The 20,575-nt window shown below is 40.3% G+C and overlaps 1 long non-coding RNA gene across 2 annotated transcripts; it reads left to right on the top strand.

The window, feature by feature from the left end:
• The first annotated feature begins 4,972 nt into the window (after positions 1-4,972).
• Positions 4,973-19,557, top strand: LOC146575216 (uncharacterized). Of its 2 annotated transcripts, none has more exons than XR_014892081.1 (8): positions 4,973-5,659; positions 6,839-7,171; positions 7,252-7,626; positions 8,560-8,606; positions 8,916-9,063; positions 11,189-11,321; positions 12,802-16,183; positions 18,778-19,557. It is a non-coding gene; the product is annotated as an uncharacterized LOC146575216 (long non-coding RNA). The 2 variants fall into 2 exon arrangements; XR_014892082.1 differs by having other exon boundaries at positions 5,063-5,659; positions 12,802-15,250.
• Positions 19,558-20,575: the final 1,018 nt, after the last annotated feature.

Raw genomic sequence — 20,575 nt, 5'->3', positions numbered from 1 at the left:
GGTAATCCACACCTGTCTAACAAATCCAAAAATGGTCACATTCTTTTAACCTAAAAATATAAGGGAAACTAAGCTACATACTTTGCACACAATCTAGACTAAGGGATACATATATGTTCTACAGCTGTTAACATAATTCAACTACTTTAACTACAGATATAAGATAACATATGATAACAGAATAATCTCACAGTAGCTACAAAGCGTGGAGTATTAAACTAAAATATGATACAGGTTAGAAAAAAATAAATCCTTTTGGGATTGAGTTAAACTTATCAAACTGTTAAAGCATCAAAAGTTGTTCATAATAGTTTTTGGTAGCAAAAATGTGTTCATTTCTAACAAAAACAAGAGCACCTTGGATAACAACCACATAGACTGGCAATATAGCTAATGTTGTGATCAATTAGACAAGAAGACCAAGTAGGCTAAAGTGTAGAATCATAGTTGTGTCACCAATGCTCCAAATGTTTCTTGAGCCTATATTTTTGTTATTGTGGAATAGATTAAAGCAATCCCATGTTTGATAAAGAACGGCTTCTTTTCTTAAAAATCACAGCACGTGTATGACATTATAGAATGAGTAATTAAATAACTTTCAGCGGTGTCATTAGACATGTTCATGTTTAAAGATGTATAGAATGTAACAGAGAGGACAATGTTTTGTACAAATGAGAATGGTTTACTGGTGTCTTTCAAAATACACCATACTCAAAAACAGGTTGTATTTTGCATATAATAACAGGCTAAAATAACAGTTACATTGTGAAGAGGTTATACAAACCTCTTCACAATGTAACCAATCTCTGTAATTGACAACTTTTCTTCTAAACCCATTAGGAACATAAAGGTTCACATTCTTGTTTCTATTAAGATTTCTGCAAACATCTGAAATACTTTAATATAGAACATGCTTAATCAGTTGGAATATGGTATTTGTAATGGTGTTGTACTTATGTTTGTATATACAGTAGACAGCACTCAGCAATCTTCCAGTTTGTAGAACTGTTACTGTATGCTATATTGGAAATATTTGTTACTCTTCCTGTAGTAAAAAAGTATTAGAATGTTAAAATTAGTCATTTATTTTGGCACTAGCCAAAAACACAGTAACAATGTGTGCAGCAGGAACAGATGCACTTCTATGTTTAGTGTACGGATTCCTGCCAGGTGAAGCACTGAAAATTAAAATCATTTAAATATGTATATGTATTTTCAACTGGTGTTGTTTTGTGGTCTCATTCCCCAAGCAATTTGTTGCCTTATTTTGTCCCCAATATCTAACTGCTGCTTCTGCAAAGTCAGAGTGCTAAGTGCTGTCTACTACAGGCAACTCCACTTCAAATAACCTGAACATTCCCTTTAGCTTACTATTTTAATTAGCGGGAGAAACTAAGAAAGCACTTACTGACCAGATGAAAAAAAAGGCTGCACATGAAAAAGGCACAACGGGCTACACCGTTAAGAGAACTTAACGGCCCAGTCTATTGAACATTCACATTCATTCCTTCATGTTACTGTTAACTACACCCGTGTTTCTATGAACTGTTAGGGTGGAAAACCTAAAACGTGTAGGGCAGAGTGCCTTGAGGACCATGGTTGGGTAACACTGACCTACACCACATCCATCACCCACATAGAGCTTGCGAGAATGCTGTTAAATTCACTGCGAAAGTCTGGTTAGCTGTGATAACCAAGGGGCAGCTTTAGCACACATCCACATGTGTGGGATTGTGGTCTGCGGAGGAAATCTGTAGTTTCTATGAACTCAATTAGTATGGCTTTATCGAACAGATTGGATCCTGTACAGAACCGCAGGAAAAGCTGAAGATATCAATTTCTCCAATGTACCTTTTCAGGTAACGAGAAACTGTTGACTGGGCAGCTGTCATCTCCTCTGGAAAGATTAGAAGCTCCTTCACTGTTTTTACAGTTGGTTTTTTTTCTGCAATGAAATGATGCAGTCCTTCTGGTGGGAGTAAACCAGCTACAGAACCCACAACGGGACGCCAGCACTTGATTACAAACATTGGGGCCTGAATAAGTACTTTGTGTCCTATCTGTGATATTGACCTCAGATGAAATAATGTTTGAGTCCTCAAAGGCACTGATCAAATCAGTAAGACAATGACCTCTTCTAACAGTTAGTATTACGGGACAAGATCGTGGTTCAGGGGGTGCTTGGTCAGGAATATTGGCCTCTCCTGTCAGCCCCGGTGAGAGAGACAATGTGTGATGAGGTGGATCAGACTCTTTTTCTGTAAACAGTGTTTCAGGGTTTAGTTCAACCACACTAATATCCACCCTGTTATCCCCACTAATAATAACAACTGCATCAGAATCTTCACTTTCACCTACATTTGGCAGACCATCCCATGGTAATGTGTCATTCAGTTCCAAATATCCACTTATGGAAGCTCCATCATTAATTACAAAGTTTGATGGTTCTGAATTCACGTTTTCCACCAACAGATCATCAGCGGCCTGATTAGGTTCATTGTCAGTGAGATCTACCACAGAGGGCTGGGTTATTGCATGATCGGCCTCTACGTCTTGAGGCTGCTGTTGTGTTTTCTTTCTGGTACACAGATAAAGTCGCAGAATTTTGACCTTACTTTGCTTATACAACTCATCAACTGTACTGGAAGCATCCACATGCATCTGTGAGCTCTCAATATGAGTTGAATAGTGTGAAAGACTTTTGGTTTTTTTTGAGGTGCCATTGGGGAAAAACTGATTTTCAGCCATAAGTTTGATATTTGACACTGTTTCATTTTTATCTACAGATAAATGCCTTGTTGGGGCGACCATGGCTCAGGGGGTTGGGAAGCGTATCTGGGATACCAGAAGGTCGCCGGTTCGATCCCTGGGCTCTCTGTCCTGGTCGTTGTGTCCTTGGGCAAGACACTTTACCCTACTGCCTACTGGTGTTGGCCAGAGGGGCCGATGGCGCGATATGGCAGCCTCGCTTCTGTCAGTCTGCCCCAGGGCAGCTGTGGCTACAACTGTAGCTGCCTCCACCAGTGTGTGTGAATGTGAGAGTGAATGAATAGTGGCATTGTAAAGCACTTTGGGTGCCTTGAAAAGCGCTATATAAATCCAATCCATTATTGTTCCACCACCACTTACACACGTCACCTGTTTGAACCCACCCTTCTCCTCATCAAAATCCATCCAGCCAACCTCAATTCGTCTCACTGTTCGTTTTGCATTTGTATTTTCTGCCCACTGAGACAATTTCTTTTTAGGAGGCATTCCCTCAGCTCCTGTCAGTCTTTGTCGTAGCCTTGAGAGTATAGATTCTTTCCTGGATGGTGACGTGTTGCTTGTCTGCAGAAGGCCACAGTGGAGACTCTATCGCCAACTTTGGGGATGTACTTTGCCAGGTCACTGTCTGTCATTAAGGGAATGAGAGTTTCATCAATCTGAAAAATATAAATAACAAATTAATAAAAGTGTCAATATTAAAAAAACAATGAATACATACAACTGCATATTTTAGAGTTGTTTTTTGCTATCTACTTTTGATAACAGATACTTTTGGTAATGTGGTACACATTTGTCCAACATAAGATGAACAAAAATTACTTTTTAAATTACTCTTTAAACATATCATGTCATTAATTAATGTCATTGATTAAACCAAAATATGAAATTCAATAATTTATTTTAGAATGTGCATAGTAAATTGTGGATTGCGGCTCTCCGTTCAAAAACAAACACACAGACACACGCACACAGCAACAGCTGCAGTGGCTTACATTCTCATCTTCAAGTTTCTTGATCACATCTTCTTCAACTTTACGCTCTGTTAAAAATTCTCGCAGCCGAGTATCCATAGCTGACCTCCAAACCACATGAAAATGAAATTAGTATTTTTACACTCGGTTATAAATTTTATGTAGCAGATTTTTACATGATAGCCTACCTATAAAATCACTTTATATATGGCAAATCAGAATTTGATAATGATTGTTTTATTACTTAGATATTATCTATGGTAATGAGGAATGGAGCGATTGTCTACTTGGAGTTTAAGTAGTTCAGTATTAGCAATGGCAACCTGCATCAATACAAAATCATTCTGATCACTGTATGCTTTATTAGTTCCCTTGGCAACGTGATACCTGCAGTGAGCTACTGTAACTGCAAGGCTTCATCCGGTGATGCATTGAAAGCTACGGCTCATTTAGCATGCATTACCTTGACAAGTGTGACTCACATGATGCTACTTTCAAAGGAGATGTTCAGCGAAAAAAAGAGGCAATTTTAAGATGCTTTCCGTCTAAAACTGTTATTATTGTCCAGACCAGATTAGTTGCACCAGCTAGTATGGTGATGTGGCCAGGGTAAAAGAGAGACAACTTCGTGACACAGAGAACTAAGGTTTTATGTTGAACATACCTCGTTTATTAGTAGCCTTCAGCCTTGCTCTACTTTGAAACGTCCTACAGTTAAAAATGAGTTTACGGCTACATATTAGCACAACAAAACAACGTGTAGTAGCAACATGAGGATACAACATTTGAAACGTCAGCAGATACAATTTAGAACATAGTAACAATATAGGTCTGAATAAATAACTGCCGAATTGCGGGATAACAATATGAAATAAATATAAAATATAATACACTCACCTTAAGGACATCACCAACAGCAAGGACTCCGTACTATGGCTGACGCAGGCTCTAGTGAATGTGCCCTGGGATGATATATATATATATATATATATATCATCAAGTGTTTCGTGGGCACGTTATACCTATTTCGTGGCCTTGAAATGGTATTTCGTGGCCACAATTTATTTATTTTTTGTACCATGTCATCAGAGGGGCTCCGTACAGATCAGCTGCCTTTACACAGAGAAATGTGAATGCTCTAGAGTTATGGGCAGGGATAGCTCAGTAGGTACAGTGGTGGCCCTATGATTGGAAGGTTGGGGGTTCGAATCCACTGAACGGCTCCCCCGAGGTACCCCTGAGCAAGGTGCTGTCTCTACGCACTGCTCTTTGGGTGCCCAGTGTCTTCCCACTCCTTCTCTGAGTGAATGGGTTAAATGCAGAGAGGGATTTTCCCTCGGGGATCAATACAGTATTCATTATTATTATTATCTTATTAGTATTGGGCTAGGATAAATCAAGCTAGAAGCAGTCCATGAGCTAAAATGAGTGTGACGCTCCTGCAGTAACTGATCACCTACACACAGCTTGAACTGGATTGCCAAAAGGGTTGAAATTACATACAGAGTAAAGAGAGTGGTTCTTATATACAGAACATGCCTCATTCACCCATTCATAAAAGCAACTTTTCTGTGTTTTTTATCACACTCTGATGAATGCATCAGAAAGCAATTCAGGGTTCAGTATCTTGCCCAAGGGATGCAGCCAAGGACTGAACCACCAACCTTCTGATTAGTGACCTGCTCTACCTCCTGATTAACAGTGCACTGTGTGAATTGCCTGTCTGTGTGAATCTCAGGTGCTACTTGTTGTTTTCAGGTGAACACAAAACTTCACAAGACAAGAAGCTGTGGAGTAAACCAAGTGGAGGGGGGTGGCCCAAGGACATCGACCCTGCTGACAAGAAACAAACCAGCCTTTTCAGGAATAAGGTCGAAAAGGACGAGAGCTACATCAACAGTGTTCTGCAGCTGTGCAGAGTAAGATTCAAATGAATCCACAGCAGTCCACCTAGTCTTACTATGATGCATGCTGTCTGGTTGGAGTTTTGGGTTGATGCATGTTGGCTGGATGGTTGCTGGCTTTATGGATAGTTGGGTTAATGCAGGTTTGTTGGTTGGATTGATATTGAATGGATACATGTTGTTTATGGATGTTGTGTAGCCCAGGGTTACAAACAGATAAAAGTTAGAAACCTTTTGTTAGAATTATTACACAAGTTGTTAATGCATTTAAGTTAAAACATTCAAAGCTAAAAGAGCAACACTGGTTACGCTGGTGAGGCTGCTTGGCTCTACACTTGCTGTAGCTGTGCCTCTGACGTAAGAGGAACATTGTTGCTGTTGAAGCAGAGAAGCAGGTGAAAGCGTAATGTGTCTTTTGTTAGCTAGTAGATCTGGAGACTTGAAGCTCTTTCCTTATAAATACACAGTGTTTGCACTAACAGTTACAGCTGCTTAAATGTTAAAGCTGTTCACTTGGTAAACAAATGTCAAAGATTACAGTTCTATGTGATTAGCTAACTGGTGCTGTCTAAACTCACACTCCTTTGTGTTGGTGTTTTGGTTTGGAAGTTGAGTTGTTGTTGTGAGTTGAAAGCAAATGAACATGCATGCCTATTTGCACTGAGTTGTTTTAAAGTAGTGTTTTTGTTTACCACTGGTGTTATTAATTGGTATAATGAATAGAATATAGCGAGTTTGCTGCCTTAAAGGAGCAGTATGGATTAGATCTATGAAACGAATTAATTTAGTTTCACAATCGGTAAGGACCATATTACTATGTAACATAAAAAAATGAATTTGATAGTTGTACAACACATTAGAAAAAAGAACTTGCATTTAAATGTATTGTCCTTAGTTCCTTAAGCAGCAATTTATGGATTATTGGTAGCATGCGTGTGAAGTAATCGAGTGGTGTCGTTATAGCAATGTGGCCAAATATCGCATCAATCACAGCAATCACATCAATCTGTTCCCAAAGTCAAGGTGTGTGTCACGTGTCACGGGGTGGAAAGGGACAAGTTATCTAGGGTTTTTTACTATGCATGTTTTGCTGTGTTTTACCTTTTCAATATTTTAATATTGTACACTGGTTTATTTTTATGAGTTTTACTGCATGTTTTTTATGGTATTTATTTGGTGACTTGTCCTGGAAAGACTCCGCCCCTACCTGATTATAAACCTGATCACACCTGGGAGGTCACAGAGGCCAATAAGAGGGCCTGGCAGACCATGGAGAAAGAGGCTTGAGAGACGGGCAGGCGTGAGTGGTGTCAGGCGGCGGCGCCTGCAAGCCCGGAGGGCTGGTGGAGCTTGGCGTTCAGGAGAGGAGGATACAGTGCCAGCAACACGGAGCGAGCGGTCCGACTGCTGCAGCAACAGGAGGCCAGATTACGTGTCTGCAGGGAATTAGAGGCGGCGAGGCGGGCCGGTGCCGATTGGCGGTTACAAAGAAGCGGCGGGCAGAGTTAAGAGCTCTGCCCACCCGGGGTAAGTCTTTTGACTTGTCCCCTTTAATGAATTATAGCTGCCTAAAAGAATAGTGACTACCGCTGCCTTCCTTTCTTTAGCGCACCGGGGCGCAGAACGCGGAGAGGAAGGCGAGGACGCCGCCGGGTTTCCCTCCTGCACCGCTTCACTGGATTTTTAATTCTTAGTGACTCTTATACACTCAAAGTGAAATTTGGTGGTTTATTGCATTTACAAGACTCTAACATGTAATTTGAACACAATGAATTTATGTTTCTAAGGTGAACGTAATAAAATCATATAAGATCTACATGAAATTCACCAACTAGCACCTCTTAAATTCTTGTTGATATGACATGATAAAATCTAACAAGAGTGGTTAGCTGCCTTAAAGACTCGCGATATCACAAGATCACGTGAGATTCTAAACAAGAGGCAGGAAAGCACATGGTTTGCTCCACAGTCCTCTTGGAAAGGTAAGAGTGAATCTATCTTCATCCATCTTGATGAAAATACTTTTTGCACAAAGGTATCATTAGTTTGTCGATTCTTTTCAGTTCTATTTATTCACATTTGTTCTTTTGTTGTTGTTGTTGTTGTTTTGTTTTTTTTAATCTGTTTATGCCATTCTAGCTAGCTAACACGGCAGCACGGTGGTTAGCACTGTTGCCTCACAGCAAGAAGGTCCTGAGTTCAATTCCAACATCAGGCCGGGGTCTTTCTGTGTGGAGTTTGCATGTTCTCCCCGTGTTTGCGTGGGTTCTCTCCGGGTACTCCGGCTTCCTCCCACCGTCCAAAGACATGCAGCTTGTGGGGATAGGTTAATTGGATAATCCAAATTGCCACTAGGTGTGAATGTGCGAGTGAATGTGAGTGTGAATGGTTGTCTGTCCCTGTGTGTTAGCTCTGCGACAGACTGGCGACCTGTCCAGGGTGTACCCCGCCTTTCGCCCTATGACAGCTGGGATAGGCTCCAGCGCCCCCCGCGACCCTGAAAAGGATAAGCGGAAGCGAATGGATGGATGGATGGATAGCTAGCTAACACATTAGTGCAAGAATATAGCACAATGTCATGCTAGCATGATAGCCTAATATGAAAGACTTAGCTACTCCAAATATAGATATTGTTTATAACTTAAACTCTGCACATAAGCTAGTTTGGCTCTACCACAGAGACTGTTGTGATAAATTTACATTTTACGTGTGGGTTGTTGAAATTTGTAAGTTGCAACTGATGGAGAGTGGTTTATTTAACAACTTGTGTTTTTAGTACACTGAGGAGGAAAGACAAAACATGAACAGATATGTTTTCCTGTTTTGTTTTTTGTTTTTTAAATTAAATATTTTTCTACTTAAACTTAGACTTGCAGTTCCCTCCTGTAAAGATAATAAATGTTTAATCTTATCAGGTGGTGAAAGGTCTGGAGAGCTGGCAGGCCCGTTCATCAAATTCATGGTGAGCTAATATTTTTCTTAAATTATCACATTCCCATGTTAAAAATTTAATATATTCATTTGTAAGTGACATAGTTTTGAGACCAAGAAAACATTGCATTCTGATTTTATGTACACATCATCTAAACTTTCTTGAATTGGGGGTATGGCATGATTAAATTAATACAAAGTAAAAAACAATATTAGAATGACAGAATTGTCTAAAATGCATGAATACTATTTGAAAAGATTAAGACTGTAAAACAATAGCCTCTGTATTTCTCACAAATTCCTGGTAATTCAGTTAAAAGTTCTTTAATCCCACTGCTAGGTCGTTGAGATGGATTTCCGTATATATTTGTTTCCCCCCCCCCCCCCCCACTCTGTGTACTGATGCTGTTGAAATCAGAAGAGAATACATCGCCAAAGGTCTTTGCGTGTACCTGAATGAAGATCCTGAGCTGGTGAAGGATTACCTGGTATGTTAACTTGCCTGTATCCTTAACTAAGGAGATGATCAAAGATAAGCTTGAACTACATGCAAAAAGTTTCAGGGGATGGGGTTTTCCTATAAATTACCGGTGGCTGTAAAAAAAATAGCTTTTAAAATGGGAAAAGTAAGAGCTTTAAGTTTCTCACTGGATACTACACGTAGGGCTACTCGATTATGGCAAAAATGATAATCACTATTATTTTCACTGAAATTGAGGTCTCGATTATTTGACGATATTTATTTAACCCTTTAAGACCTACTATAGAACAAAGTCCGCCAGAGCTTATATTATTTTTTTACATGTTATAGTGCCATTGGGAGCATTTCAAGTTGCTATACATCAATACAACTGTTATAGCCCATATTTTAATAATATGTATGCATTAAGTCCATAGTAACTACATTAAAATGGAGCACTGTAACAAAAAATAATTTCCCCCAGGGATCAATAAAGTATTCTGATTCTGATTAATTGCAAAAAGTGCAATAAACTACAAAAAAATTGAAAATCGTTTTTTACATATATTTCTACTTGGAGAAATTTAAGAGGTTTATCCCTCAAAACTTTAAATGCAAAAAATAGTTTACAACAACAGGAAATTTATTTTGAGTGTCTTCATAGTTTTATTTTGGAGATAAAGCAATTTTTATATACTGCAGGGAAAACAATCCTATGATTCAAATTTGCAAAGAAAACAGCATGTGCATCAAAATAAACTATTTCCAGCAGTGCAATATGAGTTCTAAGCATCCCAGAAACTATTCAGTAAAGTCTAACATGACTTATAAAAACACCAGTATAGGTGTTTAAGGCCTACAAGTAAAAAAACTACAGTTTCCGCGAAGATGACGTCACTTCGGGTTTCTGGCAGGAAATGGCGGACGTGCGATAGTTCGCGCTGACGTCTGTTTCAATGTGGGAAGTGTTGCGAACAGCTGATCAAATCGGCAAAGCGCGTTTCTGGAATATTATGTGTTTGTTCCTGCTAGTGCGTTTTGTGCAATTTTTGCAACCGTGACCTAGGACAAGCTGATAGCATAAGATGTAAGTACGACTCCTCTGGTTTCATATGCAAAAAATTATTGCGCTAGCTTACGCGGTTCCGGTTCTACAGGGATTTAAAAATAGTTACGCAAAACGGAGCATGCCCGCTCTGACTGTAAAGGTTAACAATAACAATGTATTGAATAATGACTTTAACAAATAATATAAAATAGTGTGCAAATACTGATAACAGTGCAAATGTTTGCAATATAAGAAATAAATGTAAACATCTGTTTAGTGAACTTTGCAGTGGTGCAGCTACAACACCGTAGCAAAGTTTACACACGATGTCTGACTCGGCGAACCCATAATGTTTCCACACCACTGAAGTTTTTTTTGTTTTTGTTTTTTTACCCCTCTTTTCAACCAACGGCAGTCACTCTCCTCTCCAAATAACTTCTGCTTAGCTTTCCGAGCTTCCCTCGGGTCCTCTTAATTGTTGTGACGCGTGTTGGAAACAAGAGGTGCGCTCGATTTGCCACACGGAGCAGCGCGAGAGTAAAGCACGAGGGAGGGGCTAATAATCGGCTCAGTCACTTTTAATGATCGTTGAAAGCCCAGATCGTAATCGTGATTAAAATTCGATTAATTGAGCAGCCCTAACTACACGCAGCATTCTTGAGTGTTTTATACTATCATTATTATAATATCATTATAACCTCATTCATACAAGATTTTTATGTAACATTTACACTTCAATGGATGTATCAGGAGCAACTTGGGGTTCAGTGTGTTACCCATTGATAGTTTTAGTATCAGATTAGAGAAGCCAGGGATTAAAGCAGTAGACAACTTGCTCTACCTCCTGTGCCACAGTCACCCCTATCACAACTCAAGATTTTGAAAGACAGAACATTGTTGAGGTATTGAATGAACTTCTCTTGAGTGAGGAAAAATATCGGGCAGTCATTTTTGATTACATTTACATTATTATAAGGCTTGAATGAATAAAGCTTTTAGGTATTTTACATTAATGTAAAACAGATGTACTTTTAAAACTGTTTGCAATGGACATTAGTGAGAAATCATTATCTTTTTTTTAAATTTGTTTGTTTTATTGTCACAGGAAGTTGATAGAAAGCATGGCCACTGCCATAGCAGAGACAGTCTTTGGAATCTGTGTCATTCGGTCAGAGGGTGCGGAGCCAGCGATGACCCTCAGGATGTTATGATTGTTCTAGAGGGGGTGGAAGTGATGGGTGAGTTGGGCAATGTAGTTTTTGCAGTGACAATGTTGCTTGGTCTGGTCTATTCACTGAACCTGAAATTTGCTAGAAATTGGAGAAAACAAAAAGATGTGTATGACAAATTTGTATTTACCTTTTAGATGTAATAGTGAAATGTATGTTAACCAGACTCTAGACTTTGTTAAATGCTCCAAAAAATTACTCTTTAAATTAACTTCAAATAATCATGGAAAGAATTTCCATGTGATTAAAGTGTTTTCTATTAGCATTAAAGACTTGTGTTGGAATAACTTAATTTGTATGAGTTGGTTTAACTCAATTAACTTAAGCTGGGACCAAATTTAGTAAATTAGTTGGAGAAAACCTGAATTGAGTTGGAACAAAACTCTTTGTTGGATCAACACTATTAAAATATATTGGATCAAAATGCAGTAAATACATTGATGAATCAATCTTTAATTAAGTTGGTCCGACTTGAGTGCATTAAGTTGGAGTAACAGAATTGCATAATGCTAAAATAAAGCAATTTAATCACGTGGAAATTCTTTCCATGATTTTTTTTTTTTTTGTTCATTTAAAGAGTTGTTTTTTTGTTTTAGTGTACCGTGGCGGACGCCACTGGACTTTTAATGTTGTGTTTTATTGATTTTTATTGTGTTGTCCCCTGGCCAGGGTTGTTTTAATTCATTTTATATTTTTAACTATAAATATCAATCTGTCAATCCTTTCCGTGGCCGGGTGAGGTTTCCCATGTTGAGTCAAATTAAGCCGCAGGCTCCACAGTTTTTAATTTGTGTGCTTTCCCTTGGCGACTCCACTGCTCTGTCCGTTTGGAGGAAGGTTTCCCTCCTTTAAAAACACTGTGGAAAAAATAAAATCACCTTTGCTCCGTTACACACGCAGGAGCGAACCGCAGCCTTGGGCTGTATATTTTGCCCCTTGGTTTAATTTCCAGTGGTCTTTGGCTATTGCATTGTGCATTAGCATATGCGAAGGGCCTGTCCCCCAGCTCCATCTGTCCTCCTCAGAAATGGCAGTAGTGGCCCTCTGATGCCCTCTACCCAGTCGGTGTAGAATTACCTGGCAGACATTGTAAAAACAGCCCCTTGCTGCTGCTGCTGCTGAAGGTTGAATGGCACTATTTGGGCCTCCCCCAACAGAAAAAGTAAGAACTGCGACTGTTCTCGCTCCCATCGGCTGCTCATGGTGCATGGCAGTCCGCAGCTCTCTCCTCCAGGCCCCAGCGTTCCAACTGAAATAGGGGAGGCATGATTGAACAATGGCTGCCAGCCATGCTGAACCCACAGCACCACCCCTGGATGTTGCCTTGCATGGAGGGAGAATAAATAACAGACTGTGACACTTGCACTTCGATTAGTTGATTAGTAGTGTATGATAGCAATAAATCAACAAAAGGATCAATGAGTGCATTTCTGGCTCTGGTCACACCCCTCATTCTATGATGTCATTCTAATGGTATCATGTTGTCCAGGTCATGGAGGATGCCATCAGACTGAACAATGCTGTGGACACTCATCCGGAGTATTTTAAGGATGAGGAGGAAGTGGAGGAAATTCAGGAGTCACCATAAAACGCGAGGTTTTTTCTGCCCTTTATCCCCGTCCCTCTTCTCCACTGTTTCTCCCCCCTCTTCCTTTCTCCCTTTTCTTTTCCTCATTCAAGTCAGTCCCGTATCTAGCGAGTGAAAATAAAAAATATAAAAAATAAAAAATAAGATGCAGCAATTTTACGAGGAAAATACTAAAAAACGAAGACAAAGCCAATGCTGCAGACAGAAAGTTAGAAGAGGTCATTGAAATGTATGATTCCAAAATAAAGCTTAAGAGAACAGTAAAAAATAGTAGTGTGGCCGTCAATGCGGTTAAGGAACGCGAGGAAGAACGTCAATCCTCGCAGTGTTGGATTGACGGTGTTTTGTGGCATAATACACAGTTACAAGACGAAAATGAATTTATGGTGACCAAACTGAAGATTTAACAGATGAGAGAGCAAATGGGCAAAGCGAGTGGAAAATAAACCATAAAAGATGAATCAAATAGACCATTACGGCAAGGCTGGGATGGTCAATTTGGTAAAGTAAATCCGTTGGGCATCTTTTCTCGCCTTCAGACAATAATTCTGATGGCCAAAGAACCAAACGGGACAGGCAAAAAAAAAGAATAAAATGCACTTGAGTTTGAAGTTGAGGAATAACTCAAAAGAAGCTATATGACAAGGGAGTGAATTATGGAAAAAAGAAAAAGTGATTGAAGTAGTTTTAAAAGAGTGACTTAGGAGTGCCCTCGTACTGAGTGATCAAAACCAGTGATCACTGTAGAAAGAAATAAAATAATTTAACAAGGTGGTAATGTTTGAACATGTATTTGTCTTGTCACAGCAACTTATTGAGAGATGACTGTGTGTGTGTGTGTGTGCGCCTCTCTTTCAGGAGAGGAAGCATAGCAGATTTGGATAGGAAATTTATAGTTTAGTGTTGATACGTTGTTGTAATGGGGTTATCTTATGCTGAATCTAAGTATGTTAAAGTGCATAAAGGGGGCGATTGTTGTGTGCAAATTGTGTGGTTTTAACAAGACTTTCGGTGTATTGAGGAGGTGAAATTACATGAGTTGACCTGGGAGTGTCAGGACTCTGGTGGCACAACTTTTTGTTTAAGATTTTTGAGGTTGTTGTGGAGATGGGTTGATTCTGTCAGTTAGGTTTGGGTTGTTTTTGTTTTTAATAGAGGGAGTTTTATTAAACATGGACGTCTAAGAAGGGGCCCATTATTTTTGTAACAGTGCACTTAAAGAAAACCTGTCAGGTGCTTTGATGAGCTAATAATCAGCTCTCTTTTTTTTCTCATTTTTGTTCTAAGCAGGCCTGCAACAGTGAATAACAGCGGTGACAAATTCTCGGGAGAGCAAATATAAGGTGGGCTTTCCAGATTACAACTGGCTGAGGAGAAGGCTACCAGTGGGGACCTGATCAGATTGAAAGTCCCTGTCTAAAAGGAGGTATGGGTTCCCCAAGCGAATTCGGTCAGATAATGGGACCCATTTTAAAAACAAAGATTTGGCGGAGGCAGAACAGAGGCTGGGGGTGCAACACACGTTTGGAACTGTGTATCATCCTCAGTCCCAAGGGAAAGTAGAAAGGATGAATCTAAATTTGAAGAACAAAATTTGTGCTCAGACGGGGCTAAATTGGGTCGCATCCCTGCCCATTGCATTAATGATCATAAGATGTTCTGTTAACCAATCCACAGGCTTCACGCCGTACGAGCTGTTGACAGGACGACAGTTTCCAGGTCCCTGGACGGCAGTCCCGGCTGAAGAGAGTATAAAAAGTAACAGAACGCATGCAGAATATTGGAAAGAATTAAAAGCTCTTGTGTCTAGTTTCACACAACAGGTTGCAGCAGGAGTGACCACGGTGGACAGGTCCGACGCCAAGGTGGTGTGGCTGAAGGTCATCAAGCGAAAGTGGAAAGACCCGAGGTGGACGGGGCCATTTGAAGTGAACGCTCGTACCACAACAGCGGTCCAGTTGAAGGGGAAAGGCCAGACCTGGTTCCATTGGTCTCAATGTGCAGTGGCAGACGAGAGCTTGGTGGAGACAAGCTCATCCCCAAATAGTCTACCTGGGAAGTCGAAGAAAGAAGAGAAGGATCCGGGGCGTCTCTTCACTCAAAGAGGAGGTGCCAAAGAGGCGTGAAGCGTGATAGGCTGGGGCTCCAGCCTAGAGTTAGAGGAGAGTAGGGGAACCAAAACCATGGGCTTGTGGGGAGATTGGAAAATAACTGGGGTGTTGGCGTGCGTGAGTGTTCTAATGTTTCTTTGTTTTTTGGCAGACAGGTGAATTGCCCAGACGCAGAAGTCTACCCGCTTCAGAGTCCAAATTGATTGCGTTGCCAAGGAAGGTTAAGCGTGAAGTCTCAGGTAAAAGGGATGAGTGCCTCAGCATATATGGTGGACTAGAATTAGACTATGTTAATGGGTCCACCACTTCATTCACGTTTGATTTGTGCAACGTTTTTATCTGTAAGGGAGCTGACAGTAGCTGGAGGGGATTTAATGTGTGGGTGTGTTGGGATTATGCTGTGAACACATATTGTGAAAGGGGAAGTCGTCCTTATGCCAATTGGTGTCGGAACTGGGATCAGGTAAAAGGTTACACTGGGGAAGATTGGGAGGCGTCAGAGCAGGGGCCAGAGAATGAGCTAAAACTTCAGAGAGATTATAGTCCGGCCCAGAATCCATTGACCTTGTCAATGGGGAACTGGTGGCGTCAAAATTCCTTATATTTAGTTCTGGGTGTGGAAACTGTAGGGATAGATCCAAAAAGGTTAATAAAAGTTAATTTTCTTAGTAAAGCTAAACCAATGAGGCCTGTAGTAAGGGACAATGGGACATCACTGATAAAAATTAACCAAAACTCAGATAGGAAGGTAGTTGCAGTTGACTACACTCGCCTGAAAAGATTTAATTGAACGTGCCACCGGATTCAGTGACAGCAATCTCTGGCTGGATTGGGTGGCTCAAAATGCTAGGGAACAGCATGTAGATGATTGTGTTGCCTGTGCTACAGCTAGACCTCGTTTGTTTACTGAGCCTGCGCCTCTGTATCCAGAGGATGAGTGGGGTTATAATTGCATGTTGAGATTAACTAGAGAAGCTGTGGCCACGGGTGACTGCATCACACTGTCAAGTTTATATCCACCAATTGACAAGCGTACGCAGACAGGTTCATTCATACCTAAACAAAATAATTACACCTGTTTTGAATTTTCTACGGACGCCGTGAAATACACTCTGGGAGAAATTGACCCTAGTTGGTGTGAGAGGACGCTCACGGGAAGGACCACAAATAATGTAAGTGACCCAAACACCATAATAGGTACATGGGCTAGAGGTGGGTTGTATTATTACTGTGGACATCACACCCTTTTGGTGCATGTTCCTTTGGGGAGTGTGGGGACATGTGCTATGGTGCGGTTAGGAGCACCATTGATGCTAATAGGGAGTAGGGTAAAAGCCATTCCACAACATGACACGCGTACATTGACAGTCAGATGTAGGAGACGCATGTTGAGGGAAAGAAGCACAACGGGTACACAGATTTATGACCCGAGAACTGACTCGCCTACCTGGATTGACTCGATTGGAGTTCCCAGGGGAGTTCCTGATGAATATAAATTAGTTAACCAAATAGCAGCAGGATTTGAAAGTGTGTTCCTATGGATAACTCCAAATAAAAATGTTGATCGCATTAATTATGTTCATTATAATTTGCTGAGGCTCTCAAACCTTACCAGGGACGCCATGGTGGGCTTTGCAGAACAACTGGGGGGGGAACATGCATGTTGTTTTTCATCTGCGGTGACGCATATTACTGGTCATCATATGTATGTTACACCCCAAGTATTGTTCGGGGAAGATCGCCGCTGTTTGAGTGATCGTGCTCTACTTCTCCCCCCCCATATATATTTCAATAAAATCCTTGTTTTGACGCACCTTATTGGGACTTTGTAGTCGTTTGTCTTTTCTTCAAAATACGAATCGGGACAATAATAGCGAGTCAATCCAGTCCAAAAGCATAAAGAACTATTTTACTATGACAAATAAAACAAATGAATGAGCTCATTTTGCTGAGAGTGGAGAATCTGATTACTTGCGCGGGAGGCTCCACTATTAGCAATACCTGGTGTGAATACATGGTGTGGATGTGTGTGTGACTGGATGAAGGTGGGGATGAATAAATGTGGACAAACCACTTGCCATGCCAGCAAGAGAAAGGGTTTGCTTTGCTTTTGCCATAAGCAAGGGGAGTGGAAGGCTTAATTCTGGCGATGTTGATTTTGGGTTGCTGATGTTTGCTTTGAGAAAATTTCTGTTTTATTGACTGGGGTTAGATTATGGTATTATAGTATATTGTTGGGAGAATGCTAAAGGGGAAACATTTTTTTGATATAACTCATGTTACCATTAACTGAAGAAACACATGACTGATAACTGTTCTAAGTTTATTTTTATAACACAGATTGGATCATAAGGGGGAAAACTGAGTATGGAATGTGAAGTTCAGGTTTTGTTTTTAGGAAGTTCCAAGGATGCAGGCTGTGGATAGAGCCGGGAGTTCGAAAAGATGTGACATGATGATTAAATGGATTTCATTCCTTAAAGACAGGTTTGCAGGGTCGGAGCAAATATACCTGAGAGGAGGATTGCTGAGGTGTTTTGAGGGATGATATGACTAACTGTATTTTTCTTTTAATTTCCTAAGCTTGGGTGGAGCATTTTTAGTTTGACACATGAGATGTGTCAAAAAAGGGGGAATTTAAGGTTTAATTTGAAATGGGTTTTAGGATTATTTTATAACTTTTGGGGTTTTTGATCATTTAGAGATGGTAAAACTGAAGCAGAAATTGTTACTCTAACGGTCCTAGGGACAGAAAATGGTCCCGCCCGATCAGCGGGCGAAGCCGCTGCTGCACGCCGGAAATGAGGCTTCATTTCCCGCAGGTCTGTCAAAGCAGCCCGCTGTTGCTCTTGCTGTTTTCCAGCCCCGGGTCAAATGTGGAGCAAGGGCGCCACCCGGTGGACAAATAAAATTACAATTCTAAGGCCTCTTGTCCAAAACAAAAACGAAACCTAAGCCGTCACCCAGATGTTAACGGTAATAATTCTGCAGTGAAAAATAGCGTTTATAATGGCTTTCAATGGGGCACAAATCGACCCTAAGCCCAATAGTGTAAGTTTATTTGTAGCTTAGCCACTGAAGCTAATTGAAGGAAGTCGGACTTGAATTTTGAAATAAAATCATATCAAACTTTTTTTTTTTTTTTTTTTTTGGAGAATTTGGCTATAGTCCATTCAACACTGTGCAAATGGCATGTAATCAAAATTTGAAAATAGCCACAAATCGACCCAAGACCCTCCAGGGGTAAGGAGCAAAATGAAATAAAAAGGCTATACCAAAAACGGGTTATAACATAGGAAATGTGAGTGTTAAAATGAAGTTGGTGTTAACACACAGGAGTTGTTTTTAGGCAGCATTTAGCTATGATAAAATGTATGCATGAGTAATTGCTTATATGCTTAAACTTAATTGATTAAAATGGTTGTTCTCTCTTGGATCTTTTAGTAGAATAGGCGCTTATAATGATTTTCTTGTGAAAGGTGACTTTAGATCAGAGTTAAGGCACTTGCAGCAGCGACAGTTTTGTGTACAGGATGTTGATGATCAGATAAGGCGAGCAATAGGAAACATGCAGGGACGTGAAAGCAGCGCTTAAAATGATGAGTAACGTTGAAGAGTGTATATATATATATATATATATATATGTGTGTGTGTGTACAAATACAAGTCAATAAGTCAAGAACATAATTAGGATCATGCTTTTGATTAAAGAGTCCCAAACATAAGTTAGGGAGGCGCAGGAAAAGCTGTTTTGTTTCCTTTGCAGAAGGTCTCGGCGACCACAGGGGGGTGAGGATCCTGGAGGCCTGATGGACCACAAGAGAGGGACGCAGAAAAAACCTAATCTTACGCATGGAGTGTTCTCAAGTGGGAGCTGGCATTTTATTATTGGACCACCTAGATGACATGAGGTTGTCTGATTTGCTGAGCCAGAGGATGGATGTCAGAGAAATGAAACAAGTAAAGTGTAGTGACCCTCTTTTTAGGGAAAGTGGGTCAAAAGAGGGAGTGTGGAGATCAGGGAAATTATTTTGCTGCTATTGTTAATAATCATCATCATTACCATTGCATTAATAATATAATCTACAGCACTGATATTGCATTCAGATGTTTAAACATATTGGCACCCAATTAGCCTTTGTTACAGGTGCAGTTATAACCAATTTAAACTGAGTTGAATCTATAATAAATGCTTTTGATTGAATGCTTGTTATAATCTTAAGTGTGTATGTGCTGATTCTGTTGATTCTGAGTACACTCTGTGCAAAGTCAGAGTGACAGGAAACTCCGACTACTCCCCCCACGCGTGTGTTCATTAAAATCAATTGTTTGACCAAGCTCTTCTGGACCATGGTTGTTTTTACTCTCCTTCCTCAATATTTGAACTCTTAACAGTTGTCAAGTATAAAAGTTTTGCACTCTGTCACGGTCTCGATGTCTGCCCGGCCGGCTCCGCAAGGTTACATATGTTTATTGTGTTGCTGCTTTCTTCCACTCGTCATTCTGCCTGGGCGGAGCTCAGGCCCACGCACCTGTCTGCAATTACGCTGCAACGTGTCCTGTCTGTATGGAGACTGAGAGCTGCCAGAGTAATAATGTAGATACAGGCCTCTTTCTCCTTCTGCTGGTGTTCATGGTTTTATTCCATTGATGTTGCTATCATTTGTAAATATATTTATTTGGTGTTATTTTATCAATTTTCTACTACTGTCGTTCATGTATTTAATTTTTTTTGTATTTAAATATGATTTTTTTTAAAGTAATGCTGCGAGATGGACAGTTAAAGGTTTCATTGAATAAAAAAAAAGATTTAAAGATGACTGGTGGCGGAAGCAGAGCACAGACTGTGAGAATCTATCGCCATCGTGTGGTGCAGAGATATATTTCCATTGAATTTAGACTACGAAAGCTTGGCTCACAGAGCAGCTGCAACACGAACAAAAAACATTAAATAGCAACATATTATATTATATTATATTATATTATAGTGCAAACAGTGCAGGCTTCAGCTCTGGGGAAGAAGCTGTTCCTCAGTTTGGGTGGATTCTGTCACTCACAGCGTTGTTAGCCCTCTTGTGCGCGCAGACTGCAACCCCCCCCCCTCCCCTGCCCCCCCACTGTGCGTTGCCCTGATATCTGCAGTGTGAGGTTGGATCGCTCATTTTCATCCCCACACTGATGCCACTTATTTCGGTCTTTGTTTGACATAAAAGGGCATATTTGTCACTTTATTGCAACTATATTTGCACTCTTGAGCTCCTTCATTCACTGACTGATTATAAAGTTATTACTTGCGTTATGTATTCATCCTTTTGAACATAATTAATGAAGCCACATGTAATCACTAAAATTTGTATTTTGGGTACAATAAGAGAGTTTCAGATGGAATGCTGTTTTGTTTAAATTTCACCAACTTGCTGATGCCCACGGTTGTGAGTGCAGCTTCTTACTGTACATGGGTGGATGGTTGTAAATCACATCACAGATGCCAAAAACCTCTCAAACCAAGCCCTCTTGCCGGTGATGCTGTGCGCAACCTCGTGACAACCACATGACTGATACTA

Source organism: Mchenga conophoros, linkage group LG4 (genome assembly GCF_057382185.1).
Source record: "Mchenga conophoros isolate Kocher_MC1m ecotype Shallow Benthic linkage group LG4, M_conophoros_male_GT1.1, whole genome shotgun sequence".
NCBI lineage: Eukaryota > Metazoa > Chordata > Actinopteri > Cichliformes > Cichlidae > Mchenga > Mchenga conophoros.
The sequence above is the reverse complement of the archived record's forward strand: the minus strand, read 5'-3'. Positions and strand labels throughout refer to the sequence as shown.